Below are 19708 nucleotides of genomic sequence, written 5' to 3'. Positions count from 1 at the left end.
GTATAAAAATCTAAAAATCAGGAGAGGAGCCTAAAAAAAAACAAAAATCAGGAGAGGAGCCTAAAAAAAACCAAAATCAGGAGAGGAGCCTAAAAAAAACCAAAATCAGGAGAGGAGCCTAAAAAAAACCAAAATCAGGAGAGGAGCCTAAAAAAAACCAAAATCAGGAGAGGAGCCTAAAAAAAACCAAAATCAGGAGAGGAGCCTAAAAAAAACCAAAATCAGGAGAGGAGCCTAAAAAAAACCAAAATCAGGAGAGGAGCCTAAAAAAAACCAAAATCAGGAGAGGAGCCTAAAAAAATTACAATCAGGAGAGGAGTCTAAAAATCTAAAAATCAGGAGAGGAGCCTAAAAAAATTAAAACCAGCAGAGGAGCCTAAAAATATTAAAATCAGGAGAAGAGCCTAAGAGAATAAAAATCAAGAGAGCAGCCTAAAAAAATTAAAATCAGGAGAGGACACTAAACAAATTAAAATCAGGAGAGGAGTCTAAAAAAAATTAAACCAGGAGAGGAGCCTAAAAATCTTAAAATCAGGAGAAGAGCATAAAAACCTAAAAATCAGGAGAGGGGCCTAATAAAATAAAATCAGGAGAGGAGCCTAAAAAAATCAAAATCAGGAGAGGAGCCTAAAAAAATTAAAATCAGGAGAGGAGTATAAAAATCTAAAAATCAGGAAAGGAGCCTAAAAAAATTAAAATCAGGAGAGGAACCTAAAAAAATTAAAATCAGGAGAGGAACCTAAAAAAATTAAAATCAGGAGAGGAGCCTAAAAAAATTAAAATCAGGAGAGGAGCCTAAAAAAATTAAAATCAGGAGAGGAGCCTGAAAAAACTAAAATCAGGAGAGGAGCCTAAAAATCTGAAAATCAGGAGAGGAGTATAAAAATCTTAAAATCAGGAGACAAGCCTAAAAATCTAAAAATCAGGAGAGGAGCCTAAAAAAAACAAAAATCAGGAGAGGAGCCTAAAAAAATTAAAATGAGGAGAGGAGCCTAAAAAAATTAAAATCAGGAGAGGAGTATAAAAATCTTAAAATCAGGAGAGGAGTATAAAAATCTTAAAATCAGGAGACGAGCCTAAGAAAATTAAAATCAGGAGAGCAGCCCAAATAAATTAAAATCAGGAGAGGAGTCTAAAAGAATTAAAATCAGGAGAGGAGCCTAAGAAAATTAAAATCAGGAGAAGAGCCTACAAAAATTAAAATCAGGACAGGAGCCTACAAAAATTAAAATCAGGACAGGAGCCTACAAAAACTAGAATCATGAGAGGAGCCTAAAAAAATTAATATCAGGAGAGGAGCTTAAAAAAATTAAAACCAGCAGAGGAGCATAAAAAAAATTAAAAGCAGGAGAGGAGCCTAAGAGAATAAAAATCAGGAGAGGAGACTAAAAATCTAAAAATCAGGAGAGGAGCCTAAAAAAATTAATATCAGGAGAGGAACCTAAAAAAATTAAAATCAGGAGAGGAGCCTAAAAAAAACAAAAATCAGGAGAGGAGCCTAAAAAAATTAATATCAGGAGAGGAACCTAAAAAAATAAAAATCAGGAGAGGAGCCTAAAAAAAACAAAAATCAGGAGAGGAGCCTAAAAAAATTAATATCAGGAGAGGAACCTAAAAAAATTAAAATCAGGAGGGGAGCCTAAAAAAAACAAAAATCAGGAGAGGAGCCTAAAAAAATTGAAATCAGGAGAGGAGTCTAAAAATCTAAAAATCAGGAGAGGAGCCAAAAAAAATTAAAATCAGGAAAAGAGCCTAAAAATATTAAAATCAGGAGAAGAGCCTAAGAGAATAAAAATCAAGAGAGCAGCCTAAAAAAATTAAAATCAGGAGAGGAGCCTAAAAAAATTAAAATCAGGAGAAGAGACTAAAAATATTAAAATCAGGAGAAGAGCCTAAGAGAATAAAAATCAAGAGAGCAGCCTAAAAAAATTAAAATCAGGAGAGGACACTAAACAAATTAAAATCAGAAGAGGAGTCTAAAAAAATTGAAACCAGGAGAGGAGTACAAAAATCTTAAAACCAGGAGAAGGAGCATAAAAATCTAAAAATCAGGAAAGGAGCCTAAAAAAAAAAAAATCAGGAGAGGAGCCTAAAAAAATTAAAATCAGGAGAGGAGCCAAATAAATTTTAAATAAGGAAATGAGCCTAAAAATCTTAAAATCAGGAGAAGAGCCTAAGAGAATAAAAATAAGGAGAGCAGCCTAAAAAAATTAAAACCAGGAGAGGAGCCTAAAAAAATTAAAACCAGCAGAGGAGCCTAAAAAAATTAAAAGCAGGAGAGGAGCCTAAGAGAATAAAAATCAGGAGAGGAGACTAAAAATCTAAAAATCAGGAGAGGAGCCTAAAAAAAGTAATATCAGGAGGGGAACCTAAAAAACTAAAATCAGGAGAGGAGCCTAAAAAAAACCAAAATCAGGAGAGGAGCCTAAAAAAAACCAAAATCAGGAGAGGAGCCTAAAAAAAACCAAAATCAGGAGAGGAGCCTAAAAAAATTAAAATCAGCAGAGGAGCCTAAAAATATTAAAATCAGAAGAGCCCAAAAGAATAAAAATCAAGAGAGCAGCCTAAAAAAATTAAAATCAGGAGAAGACACTAAACAAATTAAAATCAGGAGAGGAGTCTAAAAAAAATTAAACCAGGAGAGGAGCCTAAAAATATTAAAATCAGGAGAAGAGCCTAAGAGAATAAAAATCAAGAGAGCAGCCTAAAAAAATTAAAATCAGGAGAGGACACTAAACAAATTAAAATCAGAAGAGGAGTCTAAAAAAATTGAAACCAGGAGAGGAGTACAAAAATCTTAAAACCAGGAGAAGGAGCATAAAAATCTAAAAATCAGGAAAGGAGCCTAAAAAAAAAAAAATCAGGAGAGGAGCCTAAAAAAATCAAAATCAGGAGAGGAGCCTAAAAAAATTAAAATCAGGAGAGGAGTATAAAAATCTAAAAATCAGGAAAGGAGCCTAAAAAAATTAAAATCAGGAGAGGAGCCTAAAAAAATTAAAATCAGGAGAGGAGCCTAAAAAAATTAAAATCAGGAGAGGAGCCTAAAAAAATTAAAATCAGGAGAGGAGCCTGAAAAAACTAAAATCAGGAGAGGAGCCTAAAAATCTGAAAATCAGGAGAGGAGTATAAAAATCTTAAAATCAGGAGACAAGCCTAAAAATCTAAAAATCAGGAGAGGAGCCTAAAAAAAACAAAAATCAGGAGAGGAGCCGAAAAAAATTAAAATGAGGAGAGGAGCCTAAAAAAATTAAAATCAGGAGAGGAGTATAAAAATCTTAAAATCAGGAGAGGAGTATAAAAATCTTAAAATCAGGAGACGAGCCTAAGAAAATTAAAATCAGGAGAGCAGCCCAAATAAATTAAAATCAGGAGAGGAGTCTAAAAGAATTAAAATCAGGAGAGGAGCCTAAGAAAATTAAAATCAGGAGAAGAGCCTACAAAAATTAAAATCAGGACAGGAGCCTACAAAAATTAAAATCAGGACAGGAGCCTACAAAAACTAGAATCATGAGAGGAGCCTAAAAAAATTAATATCAGGAGAGGAGCTTAAAAAAATTAAAACCAGCAGAGGAGCATAAAAAAAATTAAAAGCAGGAGAGGAGCCTAAGAGAATAAAAATCAGGAGAGGAGACTAAAAATCTAAAAATCAGGAGAGGAGCCTAAAAAAATTAATATCAGGAGAGGAACCTAAAAAAATTAAAATCAGGAGAGGAGCCTAAAAAAAACAAAAATCAGGAGAGGAGCCTAAAAAAATTAATATCAGGAGAGGAACCTAAAAAAATAAAAATCAGGAGAGGAGCCTAAAAAAAACAAAAATCAGGAGAGGAGCCTAAAAAAATTAATATCAGGAGAGGAACCTAAAAAAATTAAAATCAGGAGGGGAGCCTAAAAAAAACAAAAATCAGGAGAGGAGCCTAAAAAAATTGAAATCAGGAGAGGAGTCTAAAAATCTAAAAATCAGGAGAGGAGCCAAAAAAAATTAAAATCAGGAAAAGAGCCTAAAAATATTAAAATCAGGAGAAGAGCCTAAGAGAATAAAAATCAAGAGAGCAGCCTAAAAAAATTAAAATCAGGAGAGGAGCCTAAAAAAATTAAAATCAGGAGAAGAGACTAAAAATATTAAAATCAGGAGAAGAGCCTAAGAGAATAAAAATCAAGAGAGCAGCCTAAAAAAATTAAAATCAGGAGAGGACACTAAACAAATTAAAATCAGAAGAGGAGTCTAAAAAAATTGAAACCAGGAGAGGAGTACAAAAATCTTAAAACCAGGAGAAGGAGCATAAAAATCTAAAAATCAGGAAAGGAGCCTAAAAAAAAAAAAATCAGGAGAGGAGCCTAAAAAAATTAAAATCAGGAGAGGAGCCAAATAAATTTTAAATAAGGAAATGAGCCTAAAAATCTTAAAATCAGGAGAAGAGCCTAAGAGAATAAAAATAAGGAGAGCAGCCTAAAAAAATTAAAACCAGGAGAGGAGCCTAAAAAAATTAAAACCAGCAGAGGAGCCTAAAAAAATTAAAAGCAGGAGAGGAGCCTAAGAGAATAAAAATCAGGAGAGGAGACTAAAAATCTAAAAATCAGGAGAGGAGCCTAAAAAAAGTAATATCAGGAGGGGAACCTAAAAAACTAAAATCAGGAGAGGAGCCTAAAAAAACAAAAATCAGGGGAGGAGGCTAAAAAAATTGAAATCAGGAGAGGAGCCTAAAAAAATTAAAATCAGCAGAGGAGCCTAAAAATATTAAAATCAGGAGAAGAGCCCAAGAGAATAAAAATCAAGAGAGCAGCCTAAAAAAATTAAAATCAGGAGAAGACACTAAACAAATTAAAATCAGGAGAGGAGTCTAAAAAAAATTAAACCAGGAGAGGAGCCTAAAAATCTTAAAATCAGGAGAAGAGCATAAAAACCTAAAAATCAGGAGAGGAGCCTAAAAATCTAAAAATCAGGAGAGGGGCCTAATAAAATAAAATCAGGAGAGGAGCCTAAAAAAATCAAAATCAGGAGAGGAGCCTAAAAAAATTAAAATCAGGAGAGGAGTATAAAAATCTAAAAATCAGGAAAGGAGCCTAAAAAAATTAAAATCAGGAGAGGAGCCTAAAAAAATTAAAATCAGGAGAGGAGCCTAAAAATCTTAAAATCAGGAGAGGAGCCTAAAAAAATTAAAATCAGGAGAGGAGCCTAAGAAAATTAAAATCAGGAGAGGAGCCTAAAAAAATTAAAATCAGGAGAGGAGCCTAAGAAAATTAAAATCAGGAGAGGAGCCTTAAAAAATTAAAATCAGGAGAGGAGCCTGAAAAAACTAAAATCAGGAAAGGAGTCTAAAAATCTGAAAATCAGGAGAGGAGCCTAAAAATCTTAAAATCAGGAGACGAGCCTAAAATCCTAAAAATCAGGAGAAAAGCCTAAAAAAATTAAAATCAGGAGAGGAGCCAAAAAAATTTTAAATCAGGAAATGAGCCTAAAAATCTTAAAATCAGGAGAAGAGCCTAAGAGAATAAAAATAAGGAGAGCAGCCTAAAAAAATTAAAATCAGGAGAGGAGCCTAAAAAAATTAAAATCAGGAGAGGAGTATAAAAATCTTAAAATCAGGAGACGAGCCTAAGAAAATTAAAATCAGGAGAGCAGCCCAAATAAATTAAAATCAGGAGAGGAGTCTAAAAAAATTAAAATCAGGAGAGGAGCCTAAGAAAATTAAAATCAGGAGAAGAGCCTAAAAAAATTAAAATCAGGAGAGGAGCCTAAAAAAAGTAAAATCAGGACAGGAGCCTACAAAAACTAGAATCATGAGAGGAGTCTAAAAAAATTAATATCAGGAGAGCAGCCTAAAAAAATGAAAACCAGCAGAGGAGCCTAAAAAAATTAAAAGCAGGAGAGGAGCCTAAGAGAATAAAAATCAGGAGAGGAGACTAAAAATCTAAAAATCAGGAGAGGAGCCTAAAAAAATTAATATCAGGAGAGGAACCTAAAAAAATTAAAATCAGGAGAGGAGCCTAAAAAAAACAAAAATCAGGAGAGGAGCCTAAAAAAATTAATATCAGGAGAGGAACCTAAAAAAATTAAAATCAGGAGAGGAGCCTAAAAAAATTGAAATCAGGAGAGGAGCCTAAAAATCTAAAAATCAGGGGAGGAGCCAAAAAAAATTAAAATCAGGAAAAGAGCATAAAAATATTAAAATCAGGAGAAGAGCCTAAGAGAATAAAAATCAAGAGAGCTGCCAAAAAAAATTCAAATCAGGAGAGGAGACTAAACAAATTAAAATCAGGAGAGGAGTCTAAAAAAATTAAAACCAGGAGAGGAGCACAAAAAAATTAAAATCAGGAGAGGAGTATAAAAATCTTAAAATCAGGAGAGGAGTATAAAAATCTTAAAATCAGGAGAGGAGCCTAAGAAAATTAAAATCAGGAGAGGAGCCTAAGAAAATTAAAATCAGGAGAGGAGCCTTAAAAAATTAAAATCAGGAGAGGAGCCTGAAAAAACTAAAATCAGGAGAGGAGTCTAAAAATCTGAAAATCAGGAGAGGAGCCTAAAAATCTTAAAATCAGGAGACGAGCCTAAAATCCTAAAAATCAGGAGAGGAGCCTAAAAAAATTAAAATCAGGAGAGGAGCCAAAAAAATTTTAAATCAGGAAATGAGCCTAAAAATCTTAAAATCAGGAGAAGAGCGTAAGAGAATAAAATAAAGGAGAGCAGCCTAAAAAAATTAAAATCAGGAGAGGAGCCTAAAAAAATTAAAATCAGGAGAGGAGTATAAAAATCTTAAAATCAGGAGACGAGCCTAAAAATCTAAAAATCAGGAGAGGATCCTAAAAAAAACAAAAATCAGGAGGGGAGCCTAAAAAAATTAAAATCAGGAGAGGAGCCTAAAAAAATTAAAATCAGGAGAGGAGTATAAAAATCGTAAAATCAGGAGACGAGCCTAAGAAAATTAAAATCAGGAGAGCAGCCCAAATAAATTAAAATCAGGAGAGGAGTCTAAAAGAATTAAAATCAGGAGAGGAGCCTAAAAAAATTAAAATCAGGAGAAGAGCCTAAAAAAATTAAAATCAGGAGAGGAGCCTAAAAAAAGTAAAATCAGGACAGGAGCCTACAAAAACTAGAATCATGAAAGGAGCCTAAAAAAATTAAAATCAGGAGAGGAGCCTAAAAAAATTAAAACCAGCAGAGGAGCCTAAAAAAATTAAAAGCAGGAGAGGAGCCTAAGAGAATAAAAATCAGGAGAGGAGACTAAAAAAATTAATATCAGGAGAGGAACCTAAAGAAATTAAAATCAGGAGAGGAGCCTAAAAAAAAAAAAAATCAGGAGAGGAGCCTAAAAAAATTAATATCAGGAGAGGAACCTAAAAAAATTAAAATCAGGAGAGGAGCCTAAAAAAAACAAAAATCAGGAGAGGAGCCTAAAAAAAACAAAAATCAGGAGAGGAGCCTAAAAAAATTAATATCAGGAGAGGAACCTAAAAAAATTAAAATCAGGAGAGGAGCCTAAAAAAATTGAAATCAGGAGAGGAGCCTAAAAATCTAAAAATCAGGAGAGGAGCCAAAAAAAATTAAAATCAGGAAAAGAGCCTAAAAATATTAAAATCAGGAGAAGAGCCTAAGAGAATAAAAATCAAGAGAGCAGCCTAAAAAAATTAAAATCAGGAGAGGAGTCTAAAAAAAATTAAAATCAGGACAGGAGCTCAAAAAAATTTTAAATCAGGAAAGGAGCCTAAAAACATTAAAATCAGGAGAAGAGCCTAAGAGAATAAAAATCAAGAGAGCTGCCAAAAAAAATTCAAATCAGGAGAGGAGACTAAACAAATGAAAATCAGGAGAGGAGCCTAAAACAATTAAAATCAGGAAAGGAGCCTAAGAGAATAAAAATCTGGAGAGGAGACTGAAAATTTTAAAATCAGGAAAGGTGCCTAAAAAAATTAAAATCAGGAGAGGAGCCCAAAAAAAATTAAAATCAGGAGAGGAGCCTAAAAAAATTAAAACCAGGAGAGGAGCCCAAAAAAATTTTAAATCAGGAAAGGTGCCTAAAAAAATTAAAATCAGGAGAGGAGCCTAAAAACCTAAAAATCAGGAGAGGGGCCTAATAAAATAAAATCAGGAGAAGGGTCTAAAAATCTAAATCAGGAGAGGAGAGTAAAAAAATTATAATCAGGAGAGGAGCCTGAAAAAACTAAAATCAGGAGAGGAGCCTAAAAATCTTGAAATCAGGAGAGGAACCTAAAAAATTAAAATCAGGAGAGGAGTATAAAAATCTTAAAATCAGGAGAGGAGTCTAAAAAAAACAAAAATCAGGAGAGGAGTCTAAAAAAATTAAAATCAGGAGAGGAGTCAAAAAATCTAAAAATCAGGAGAGGAGCCTAAAAAAAACCAAAAATCAGGAGAGGAGCCTAAAAAAATTAAAATAAGGAGATAAGTCTAAAAAAATAAAAATCAGGAGAGGAGCCTTAAAAAATTAAAATCAGGAGACGAGCCCAAAAAATTTTAAATCAGGAAATGAGACTAAAAATCTTAAAATCAGGAGAAGAGCCTAAGAGAATAAAAAAAAAGGAGAGGAGCCTAAAAAAATTAAAATCAGGAGAGGAGCCTAAAAATATTAAAAGCAGGAGAGGAGCCTGAAAAACTAAAATCAGGAGAGGAGTATAAAAATCTGAAAATCAGGAGAGGAGCCTAAAAATTTTAAAATCAGGAGAGGAGCCTAAAAAAATTATAATCAGGAGAGGAGCCTGAAAAAATTAAAATCAGGAGAGGAGCCAAAAAAATTTTAAATCAGGAAATGAGACTAAAAATCTTAAAATCAGGAGAAGAGCCTAAGAGAATAAAAAAAAAGGAGAGCAGCCTAAAAAAATTAAAATCAGGAGAGGAGCCTAAAAATATTAAAAGCAGGAGAGGAGCCTGAAAAACTAAAATCAGGAGAGGAGTATAAAAATCTGAAAATCAGGAGAGGAGCCTAAAAATCTTAAAATCAGGAGAGGGGGCTAATAAAATAAAATCAGGAGAGGAACCTAAAAAAATTAAAATCAGGAGAGGAGCCTAAAAAAATTAAAATCAGGAGAGGAGCCTAAAAATCTAAAAATCAGGAGAGGAGCCTAAAAATCTAAAAATCAGGAGAGGAGCCTAAAAAAAACCAAAATCAGGAGAGGAGCCTAAAAAAATTAAAAATCAGGAGAAGAGTCTAAAAAAATTGCAATCAGGAGAGGAGCCTTAAAAAATTATAATCAGGAGAGGAGCCTGAAAAATCTGAAAATCAGGAGAGGAGCCTAAAAATCTGAAAATCAGGAGAGGAGCCTAAAAATCTAAAAATCAGGAGACGAGCATAAAATCCTAAAAATCAGGAGAGGAGCCTAAAAAAATTAAAATCAGGAGAGGAGCCTAAAAAAACTAGAATCATGAGAGGAGCCTAAAAAAATTAATATCAGGAGAGGAAACTAAAAAAACTAAAATCAGGAGAGGAGCCTAAAAAAAGAAAAATCAGGAGAGGAGCCTAAAAAAATTGAAATCAGGAGAGGAGCCTAAAAATCTAAAAATCAGGAGAGGAGCCAAAAAAAATTAAAACCAGCAGAGGAGCCTAAAAAAATAAAAATCGGGACAGGAGCCCAAAAAAATTTTAAATCAGGAAAGGAGCCTAAAAATATTAAAATCAGGAGAAGAGCCTAAGAGAATAAAAATCAAGAGAGCAGCCAAAAAAAATTAAAATCAGGAGAAGAGACTAAAAAAATTAAAACCAGGAGAGGAGCCTAAAAAAATTAAAATCAGACGAGGAGCCCAAAAAAATTAAAATCAAGAGAGGAGCCTACAAAAATTAAAATCAGGACAGGAGCCTACAAAAACTAGAATCATGAGAGAAGCCTAAAAAAATTAAAATCAGGAGAGGAAACTATAAAGACTAAAATCAGGAGAGGAGCCTAAAAAAATTAAAATCAGGAAAGGAGTATAAAAATCTTAAAATCTGGAGACGAGCCTAAAATACTAAAAATCAGGAGAGGAGCCTAAAAAAATTAAAATCAGGAGAGGAGACTAAAAAATTAAAATCTGGAGAGGAGACTAAACAAATTAAAATCAGGAGAGGAGTCTAAAAAAATTAAAATCAGGAGAGGAGCCTAAAAAAATTAAAATCAGGAGAGGAGCCTAAGAAAATTAAAATCAGGAGAGGAGCCCAAATAAAATTAAAATCAGGAGAGAAGCCTAAAAAAATTAAAATCAGGAGAGGAACCTAAAAAAATTAAAACCAGGAGAGGAGCCCAAAAAAATTTTAAATCAGGAAAGGTGCCTAAAAAAATTAAAATCAGGAGAGGAGCCTAAAAATCTAAAAATCAGGAGAGGGGCTTAATAAAATAAAATCAGGAGAAGAGTCTAAAAGTCTAAAAATCAGGAGAGGAGACTTAAAAAATTATAATCAGGAGAGGAGCCTGAAAAAATTAAATCAGGAGAGGAGCCTAAAAATCTTAAAATCAGGAGAAGAGTCTAAAATCCTAAAAATCAGGAGAGGACCCTAAAAAAAACAAAAATCAGGAGAGGAGCCTAATAAATTTTAAATCAAGAAATGAGCCTAAAAATCTTAAAATCAGGAGAAGAACCTAAGAGAATAAAAATAAGGAGAGGAGCCTAAAAAAATTAAAAAAAAGGAGAGGAGCCTAAAAAAATTAAAATCAGGAGAGGAGCCTAAAAAAATTAAAATAAGGAGAGGAGTATAAAAATCTTAAAATCAGGAGACGAGCCTAAAAATCTAAAAATCAGGAGAGGAGCCTAAAAAAAACCAAAAATCAGGAGAGGAGCCTAAAAAAATTAAAAGAAGGAGAGGAACCTAAAAAAATTAAAATCAGGAGAGGAGCCTAAAAAAAACAAAAATCAGGAGAGGAGCCTAAAAAAATTAATATCAGGAGAGGAACCTAAAAAAATTAAAATCAGGAGAGGAGCCTAAAAAAAACAAAAATCAGGAGAGGAGCCTAAAAAAATTGAAATCAGGAGAGGAGCCTAAAAATCTAAAAATCAGGAGAGGAGCCAAAAAAAATTAAAATCAGGAAAAGAGCCTAAAAATATTAAAATCAGGAGAAGAGCCTAAGAGAATAAAAATCAAGAGAGCAGCCTAAAAAAATTAAAATCAGGAAAGGAGCCTAAAAAAATTAAAATCAGGAGAAGAGACTAAAAATATTAAAATCAGGAGAAGAGCCTAAGAGAATAAAAATCAAGAGAGCAGCCTAAAAAAATTAAAATCAGGAGAGGACACTAAACAAATTAAAATCAGAAGAGGAGTCTAAAAAAATTGAAACCAGGAGAGGAGTACAAAAATCTTAAAACCAGGAGAAGGAGCATAAAAATCTAAAAATCAGGAAAGGAGCCTAAAAAAAAAAAAATCAGGAGAGGAGCCTAAAAAAATTAAAATCAGGAGAGGAGCCAAAAAAATTTTAAATAAGGAAATGAGCCTAAAAATCTTAAAATCAGGAGAAGAGCCTAAGAGAATAAAAATAAGGAGAGCAACCTAAAAAAATTAAAACCAGGAGAGGAGCCTAAAAAAACTAAAACCAGCAGAGGAGCCTAAAAAAATTAAAAGCAGGAGAGGAGCCTAAGAGAATAAAAATCAGGAGAGGAGACTAAAAATCTAAAAATCAGGAGAGGAGCCTAAAAAAAGTAATATCAGGAGGGGAACCTAAAAAACTAAAATCAGGAGAGGAGCCTAAAAAAACAAAAATCAGGGGAGGAGGCTAAAAAAATTGAAATCAGGAGAGGAGCCTAAAAAAATTAAAATCAGCAGAGGAGCCTAAAAATATTAAAATCAGGAGAAGAGCCCAAGAGAATAAAAATCAAGAGAGCAGCCTAAAAAAATTAAAATCAGGAGAGGACACTAAACAAATTAAAATCAGGAGAGGAGTCTAAAAAAAATTAAACCAGGAGAGGAGCCTAAAAATCTTAAAATCAGGAGAAGAGCATAAAAACCTAAAAATCAGGAGAGGAGCCTAAAAATCTAAAAATCAGGAGAGGGGCCTAATAAAATAAAATCAGGAGAGGAGTCTAAAAAAATCAAAATCAGGAGAGGAGCCTAAAAAAATTAAAATCAGGAGAGGAGTATAAAAATCTAAAAATCAGGAAAGGAGCCTAAAAAAATTAATATCAGGAGAGGAACCTAAAAAAATTAAAATCAGGAGAGGAGCCTAAAAAAATTGAAATCAGGAGAGGAGCCTAAAAATCTAAAAATCAGGGGAGGAGCCAAAAAAAATTAAAATCAGGAAAAGAGCCTAAAAATCTTAAAATCAGGAGAAGAGCCTAAGAGAATAAAAATCAAGAGAGCAGCCTAAAAAAATTGAAATCAGGAGAGGAGCCTAAAAAAAATTAAAATCAGGACAGGAGCTCAAAAAAATTTTAAATCAGGAAAGGAGCCTAAAAATATTAAAATCAGGAGAAGAGCCTAAGAGAATAAAAATCAAGAGAGCTGCCAAAAAAAATTCAAATCAGGAGAGGAGACTAAACAAATTAAAATCAGGAGAGGAGTCTAAAAAAATTAAAACCAGAAGAGGAGCACAAAAAAATTAAAATCAGGAGAGGAGTATAAAAATCTTAAAATCAGGAGAGGAGCCTAAGAAAATTAAAATCAGGAGAGGAGCCTAAGAAAATTAAAATCAGGAGAGGAGCCTAAGAAAATTAAAATCAGGAGAGGAGCCTTAAAAAATTAAAATCAGGAGAGGAGCCTGAAAAAACTAAAATCAGGAGAGGAGTCTAAAAATCTGAAAATCAGGAGAGGAGCCTAAAAATCTTAAAATCAGGAGACGAGCCTAAAATCCTAAAAATCAGGAGAGGAGCCTAAAAAAATTAAAATCAGGAGAGGAGCCAAAAAAATTTTAAATCAGGAAATGAGCCTAAAAATCTTAAAATCAGGAGAAGAGCTTAAGAGAATAAAATAAAGGAGAGCAGCCTAAAAAAATTAAAATCAGGAGAGGAGCCTAAAAAAATTAAAATCAGGAGAGGAGCCTAAAAAAATTAAAATCAGGAGAGGAGCCTAAAAAAAGTAAAATAAGAACAGGAGCCTACAAAAACTAGAATCATGAAAGGAGCCTAAAAAAATTAAAATCAGGAGAGGAGCCTAAAAAAATTAAAACCAGCAGAGGAGCCTAAAAAAATTAAAAGCAGGAGAGGAGCCTAAGAGAATAAAAATCAGGAGAGGAGACTAAAAATCTAAAAATCAGGAGAGGAGCCTAAAAAAATTAAAATCAGGAGAGGAGCCTAAAAAAATTAAAATCAGGAGAGGAGCCTAAAAAAAGTAAAATAAGAACAGGAGCCTACAAAAACTAGAATCATGAAAGGAGCCTAAAAAAATTAAAATCAGGAGAGGAGCCTAAAACAATTAAAATCAGGAGAGGAGCCTAAAACAATTAAAATCAGGAGAGGAGCCTAAAACAATTAAAATCAGGAGAGGAGCCTAAAACAATTAAAATCAGGAAAGGAGCCTAAGAGAATAAAAATCTGGAGAGGAGCCTAAAAAAATAAAATCAGGAGAGGAGCCTAAAAAAATTTTAAATCAGGAAAGGTGCCTAAAAAAATTAAAATCAGGAGAGGAGCCCAAAAAAATTTTAAATCAGGAAAGGTGCCTAAAAAAATTAAAATCAGGAGAGGAGCCTAAAAATCTAAAAATCAGGAGAGGGGCCTAATAAAATAAAATCAGGAGAAGGGTCTAAAAATCTAAATCAGGAGAGGAGAGTAAAAAAATTATAATCAGGAGAGGAGCCTGAAAAAACTAAAATCAGGAGAGGAGCCTAAAAATCGGAAATCAGGAGAGGAGCCTAAAAATCTTGAAATCAGGAGAGGAACCTAAAAAATTAAAATCAGGAGAGGAGTATAAAAATCTTAAAATCAGGAGAGGAGCCTAAAGAAAACAAAAATCAGGAGAGGAGTCTAAAAAAATTAAAATCAGGAGAGGAGCCAAAAAATCTAAAAATCAGGAGAGGAGCCTAAAAAAAACCAAAAATCAGGAGAGGAGCCTAAAAAAATTAAAATAAGGAGATAAGTCTAAAAAAATTAAAATCAGGAGAGGAGCCTTAAAAAATTTTAATCAGGAGAGGAGCCTTAAAAAATTAAAATCAGGAGAGGAGCCAAAAAAATTTTAAATCAGGAAATGAGCCTAAAAATCTTAAAATCAGGAGAAGAGCCTAAGAGAATAAAAAAAAAGGAGAGGAGCCTAAAAAAATTAAAATCAGGAGAGGAGACTAAAAAAATTAAAATCAGGAGAGGAGCCTGAAAAACTAAAATCAGGAGAGGAGTATAAAAATCTGAAAATCAGGAGAGGAGCCTAAAAATCTTAAAATCAGGAGAAGGGGCTAATAAAATAAAATCAGGAGAGGAGCCTAAAAAAATTAAAATCAGGAGAGGAGCCTAAAAATCTAAAATTCAGGAGAGGAGCCTAAAAATCTAAAAATCAGGAGAGGAGCCTAAAAAAAACCAAAATCAGGAGAGGAGCCTAAAAAAATTAAAAATCAGGAGAAGAGTCTAAAAAAATTGAAATCAGGAGAGGAGCCTAAAAAAAATTAAAATCAGGACAGGAGCTCAAAAAAATTTTAAATCAGGAAAGGAGCCTAAAAATATTAAAATCAGGAGAAGAGCCTAAGAGAATAAAAATCAAGAGAGCTGCCAAAAAAAATTCAAATCAGGAGAGGAGACTAAACAAATTAAAATCAGGAGAGGAGTCTAAAAAAATTAAAACCAGAAGAGGAGCACAAAAAAATTAAAATCAGGAGAGGAGTATAAAAATCTTAAAATCAGGAGAGGAGCCTAAAAAAATTAAAATCAGGAGAGGAGCCTAAGAAAATTAAAATCAGGAGAGGAGCCTAAGAAAATTAAAATCAGGAGAGGAGCCTAAGAAAATTAAAATCAGGAGAGGAGCCTAAGAAAATTAAAATCAGGAGAGGAGCCTTAAAAAATTAAAATCAGGAGAGGAGCCTGAAAAAACTAAAATCAGGAGAGGAGTCTAAAAATCTGAAAATCAGGAGAGGAGCCTAAAAATCTTAAAATCAGGAGACGAGCCTAAAATCCTAAAAATCAGGAGAGGAGCCTAAAAAAATTAAAATCATGAGAGGAGCCAAAAAAATTTTAAATCAGGAAATGAGCCTAAAAATCTTAAAATCAGGAGAAGAGCTTAAGAGAATAAAATAAAGGAGAGCAGCCTAAAAAAATTAAAATCAGGAGAGGAGCCTAAAAAAATTAAAATCAGGAGAGGAGCCTAAAAAAATTAAAATCAGGAGAGGAGCCTAAAAAAAGTAAAATAAGAACAGGAGCCTACAAAAACTAGAATCATGAAAGGTGCCTAAAAAAATTAAAATCAGGAGAGGAGCCTAAAAAAATTAAAACCAGCAGAGGAGCCTAAAAAAATTAAAAGCAGGAGAGGAGCCTAAGAGAATAAAAATCAGGAGAGGAGACTAAAAATCTAAAAATCAGGAGAGGAGCCTAAAAAAATTAAAATCAGGAGAGGAGCCTAAAAAAATTAAAATCAGGAGAGGAGCCTAAAAAAAGTAAAATAAGAACAGGAGCCTACAAAAACTAGAATCATGAAAGGAGCCTAAAAAAATTAAAATCAGGAGAGGAGCCTAAAACAATTAAAATCAGGAGATGAGCCTAAAACAATTAAAATCAGGAGAGGAGCCTAAAACAATTAAAATCAGGAGAGGAGCCTAAAACAATTAAAATCAGGAAAGGAGCCTAAGAGAACAAAAATCTGGAGAGGAGCCTAAAAAAATAAAATCAGGAGAAAAGCCTAAAAAAATTTTAAATCAGGAAAGGTGCCTAAAAGAATTAAAATCAGGAGAGGAGCCCAAAAAAATTTTAAATCAGGAAAGGTGCCTAAAAAAATTAAAATCAGGAGAGGAGCCTAAAAATCTAAAAATCAGGAGAGGGGCCTAATAAAATAAAATCAGGAGAAGGGTCTAAAAATCTAAATCAGGAGAGGAGAGTAAAAAAATTATAATCAGGAGAGGAGCCTGAAAAAACTAAAATCAGGAGAGGAGCCTAAAAATCGGAAATCAGGAGAGGAGCCTAAAAATCTTGAAATCAGGAGAGGAACCTAAAAAATTAAAATCAGGAGAGGAGTATAAAAATCTTAAAATCAGGAGAGGAGCCTAAAAAAAACAAAAATCAGGAGAGGAGTCTAAAAAAATTAAAATCAGGAGAGGAGCCAAAAAATCTAAAAATCAGGAGAGGAGCCTAAAAAAAACCAAAAATCAGGAGAGGAGCCTAAAAAAATTAAAATAAGGAGATAAGTCTAAAAAAATTAAAATCAGGAGAGGAGCCTTAAAAAATTTTAATCAGGAGAGGAGCCTTAAAAAATTAAAATCAGGAGAGGAGCCAAAAAAATTTTAAATCAGGAAATGAGCCTAAAAATCTTAAAATCAGGAGAAGAGCCTAAGAGAATAAAAAAAAAGGAGAGGAGCCTAAAAAAATTAAAATCAGGAGAGGAGCCTAAAAAAATTAAAATCAGGAGAGGAGCCTGAAAAACTAAAATCAGGAGAGGAGTATAAAAATCTGAAAACCAGGAGAGGAGCGTAAAAATGTGAAAACCAGGAGAGGAGCCTAAAAATCTTAAAATCAGGAGATGAGCCTAAAATCCTAAAAATAAGGAGAGGAGCCTAAAAAAATTAAAATCAGGAGAAGAGCATAAGAGAATAAGAATCAGGAGAGCAGCCTAAAAAAATTAAAATCAGGAGAGGAACCTAAAAAAATTAAAATCAGGAGAAGAGCCTAAAAAAATTAAAATCAGGAGAGGAGCCTAAAAAAATTAATATCAGGAGAGGAAACTAAAAAAACTAAAATCAGGAGAGGAGCCTAAAAAAATTAAAATCAGGAGAGGAGACTAAAAAAATTAAAACCAGGAGAGGAGCCTAAAAAAATTAAAATCAGACGAGGAGCCCAAAAAAATTAAAATCAAGAGAGGAGCCTACAAAAATTAAAATCAGGACAGGAGCCTACAAAAACTAGAATCATGAGAGGAGCCTAAAAAAATTAAAATCAGGAGAGGAAACTATAAAAACTAAAATCAGGAGAGGAGCCTAAAAAAATTAAAATCAGGAGAGGAGACTAAAAAAATTAAAATCAGGAGAGGAGTCTAAAAAAATTAAAACCAGGAGAGGAGCTCAAAAAAATTTTAAATCAGGAAAGGTGCCTAAAAAAATTAAAATCAGGAGAGGAGCCTAAGAAAATTAAAATCAGGAGAGGAGCCCAAATAAATTAAAATCAGGAGAGAAGCCTAAAAAAATTAAAATCAGGAGAGGAACCTAAAAAAATTAAAACCAGGAGAGGAGCCCAAAAAAATTTTAAATCAGGAAAGGTGCCTAAAAAAATTAAAATCAGGAGAGGAGCCTAAAAATCTAAAAATCAGGAGAGGGGCTTAATAAAATAAAATCAGGAGAAGAGTCTAAAAGTCTAAAAATCAGGAGAGGAGACTTAAAAAATTATAATCAGGAGAGGAGCCTGAAAAAATTAAATCAGGAGAGGAGCCTAAAAATCTTAAAATCAGGAGAAGAGTCTAAAATCCTAAAAATCAGGAGAGGAGCCTAAAAAAAACAAAAATCAGGAGAGGAGCCTAATAAATTTTAAATCAAGAAATGAGCCTAAAAATCTTAAAATCAGGAGAAGAGCCTAAGAGAATAAAAATAAGGAGAAGAGCCTAAAAAAATTAAAAAAAAGGAGAGGAGCCTAAAAAAATTAAAATCATGAGAGGAGCCTAAAAAAATTAAAATAAGGAGAGGAGTATAAAAATCTTAAAATCAGGAGACGAGCCTAAAAATCTAAAAATCAGGAGAGGAGCCTAAAAAAAAACAAAAATCAGGAGAGGAGCCTAAAAAAATTAATATCAGGAGAGGAAACTAAAAAAACTAAAATCAGGAGAGGAGCCTAAAAAAAGAAAAATCAGGAGAGGAGCCTAAAAAAATTGAAATCAGGAGTGGAGCCTAAAAACCTAAAAATCAGGAGAGGAGCCAAAAAAAATTAAAACCAGCAGAGGAGCCTAAAAAAATAAAAATCAGGACAGGAGCCCAAAAAAATTTTAAATCAGGAAAGGAGCCTAAAAATATTAAAATCAGGAGAAGAGCCTAAGAGAATAAAAATCAAGAGAGCAGCCAAAAAAAATTAAAATCAGGAGAGGAGACTAAAAAAATTAAAACCAGGAGAGGAGCCTACAAAAATTAAAATCAGGACAGGAGCCTACAAAAACTAGAATCATGGGAGGAGCCTAAAAAAATAATATCAGGAGAGGAAACTATAAAAACTAAAATCAGGAGAGGAGCCTAAAAAAATTAAAATCAGGAAAGGAGTATAAAGATCTTAAAATCTGGAGACGAGCCTAAAACACTAAAAATCAGGAGAGGAGCCTAAAAAAATTAAAATCAGGAGAGGAGACTAAAAAAATTAAAATCTGGAGAGGAGACTAAACAAATTAAAATCAGGAGACGAGTCTAAAAAAATTAAAATCAGGAGAGGAGTCTAAAAAAATTAAAATCAGGAGAGGAGCCTGAGAAAATTAAAATCAGGAGAGGAGCCTAAGAAAATTAAAATCAGGAGAGGAGCCTAAAAAAATTAAAATCAGGAGAGGAGTCTAAAAAAATTAAAATCAGGAGAGGAGCCTAAGAAAATTAAAATCAGGAGAGGAGTCTAAAAAAATTAAAATCAGGAGAGGAGCCTAAGAAAATTAAAACCAGGAGAGGAGCCCAAAAAAATTTTAAATCAGGAAAGGTGCCTAAAAAAATTAAAATCAGGAGAGGAGCCTAAAAATCTAAAAATCAGGAGAGGGGCTTAATAAAATAAAATCAGGAGAAGAGTCTAAAAGTCTAAAAATCAGGAGAGGAGACTTAAAAAATTATAATCAGGAGAGGAGCCTGAAAAAATTAAATCAGGAGAGGAGCCTAAAAATCTTAAAATCAGGAGAAGAGTCTAAAATCCTAAAAATCAGGAGAGGAGCCTAAAAAAAAACAAAAATCAGGAGAGGAGCCTAATAAATTTTAAATCAAGAAATGAGCCTAAAAATCTTAAAATCAGGAGAAGAGCCTAAGAGAATAAAAATAAGGAGAGGAGCCTAAAAAAATTAAAATCAGGAGAGGAGTCTAAAAAAATTAAAATAAGGAGAGGAGTATAAAAATCTTAAAATCAGGAGACGAGCCTAAAAATCTAAAAATCAGGAGAGGAGCCTAAAAAAAAACAAAAATCAGGAGAGGAGCCTAAAAAAATTAATATCAGGAAAGGAGTCTAAAAAAATTAAAATAAGGAGAGGAGTATAAAAATCTGAAAATCAGGAGAGGAGCCTAAAAATCTAAAAATCAGGAGACGAGCCTTAAATCCTAAAAATCAGGAGAGGAGACTAAAAAAATTAAAATCAGGAGAAGAGCCAAAAAAAAAGTTTAAATCAGGAAATGAGCCTAAAAATCTTAAAATCAGGAGAAGAGCCTAAGAGAATAAAAATAAGGAGAGCAGCCTAAAAAAATTAAAATCAGGAGAGGAGCCTAAGAAAATTAAAATCAGAAGAGGAGCCCAAATAAATTAAAATCAGGAGAGAAGCCTAAAAAAATTAAAATCAGGAGAGGAACCTAAAAAAATTAAAACCAGGAGAGGAGCCCAAAAAAATTTTAAATCAGGAAAGGTGCCTAAGAAAATTAAAATCAGGAGAGGAGCCAAAAAAAATTAAAATCAGGAAAGGAGTATAAAAATCCTAAAATCTGGAGACGAGCCTAAAAATCTAAAAATCAGGAGAGGAGCCTA

The 19708-nt window shown here is 32.9% G+C and overlaps 1 long non-coding RNA gene across 4 annotated transcripts; it reads right to left on the bottom strand.

The window, feature by feature from the left end:
* Positions 1 to 384: 384 nt before the first annotated feature.
* On the bottom strand, positions 385 to 18613 carry LOC127464606 (uncharacterized). 4 transcript variants are annotated; one of them, XR_007901472.1, is made up of 4 exons: positions 12105 to 12463; positions 10788 to 10872; positions 740 to 1611; positions 385 to 683 (listed from the first exon to the last, which is right to left on the bottom strand). It is a non-coding gene; the product is annotated as an uncharacterized LOC127464606 (long non-coding RNA). The 4 variants fall into 4 exon arrangements; XR_007901473.1 differs by lacking the exons at positions 385 to 683; positions 740 to 1611 and adding exons at positions 3242 to 3857; positions 17916 to 18613 and having other exon boundaries at positions 12105 to 12168; XR_007901471.1 differs by lacking the exons at positions 385 to 683; positions 740 to 1611; positions 12105 to 12463 and adding exons at positions 3242 to 3857; positions 17916 to 18613 and having other exon boundaries at positions 10788 to 10965.
* Between the last annotated feature and the right edge of the window lie 1095 nt (positions 18614 to 19708).

This window comes from Manacus candei, unplaced genomic scaffold (assembly GCF_025592945.1).
Source record: "Manacus candei isolate 608988 ecotype Guabito, Panama unplaced genomic scaffold, ASM2559294v1 h1tg000242l, whole genome shotgun sequence".
Classification (NCBI taxonomy): domain Eukaryota; kingdom Metazoa; phylum Chordata; class Aves; order Passeriformes; family Pipridae; genus Manacus; species Manacus candei.
This window is presented reverse-complemented; position numbering and strand designations above follow the sequence as displayed.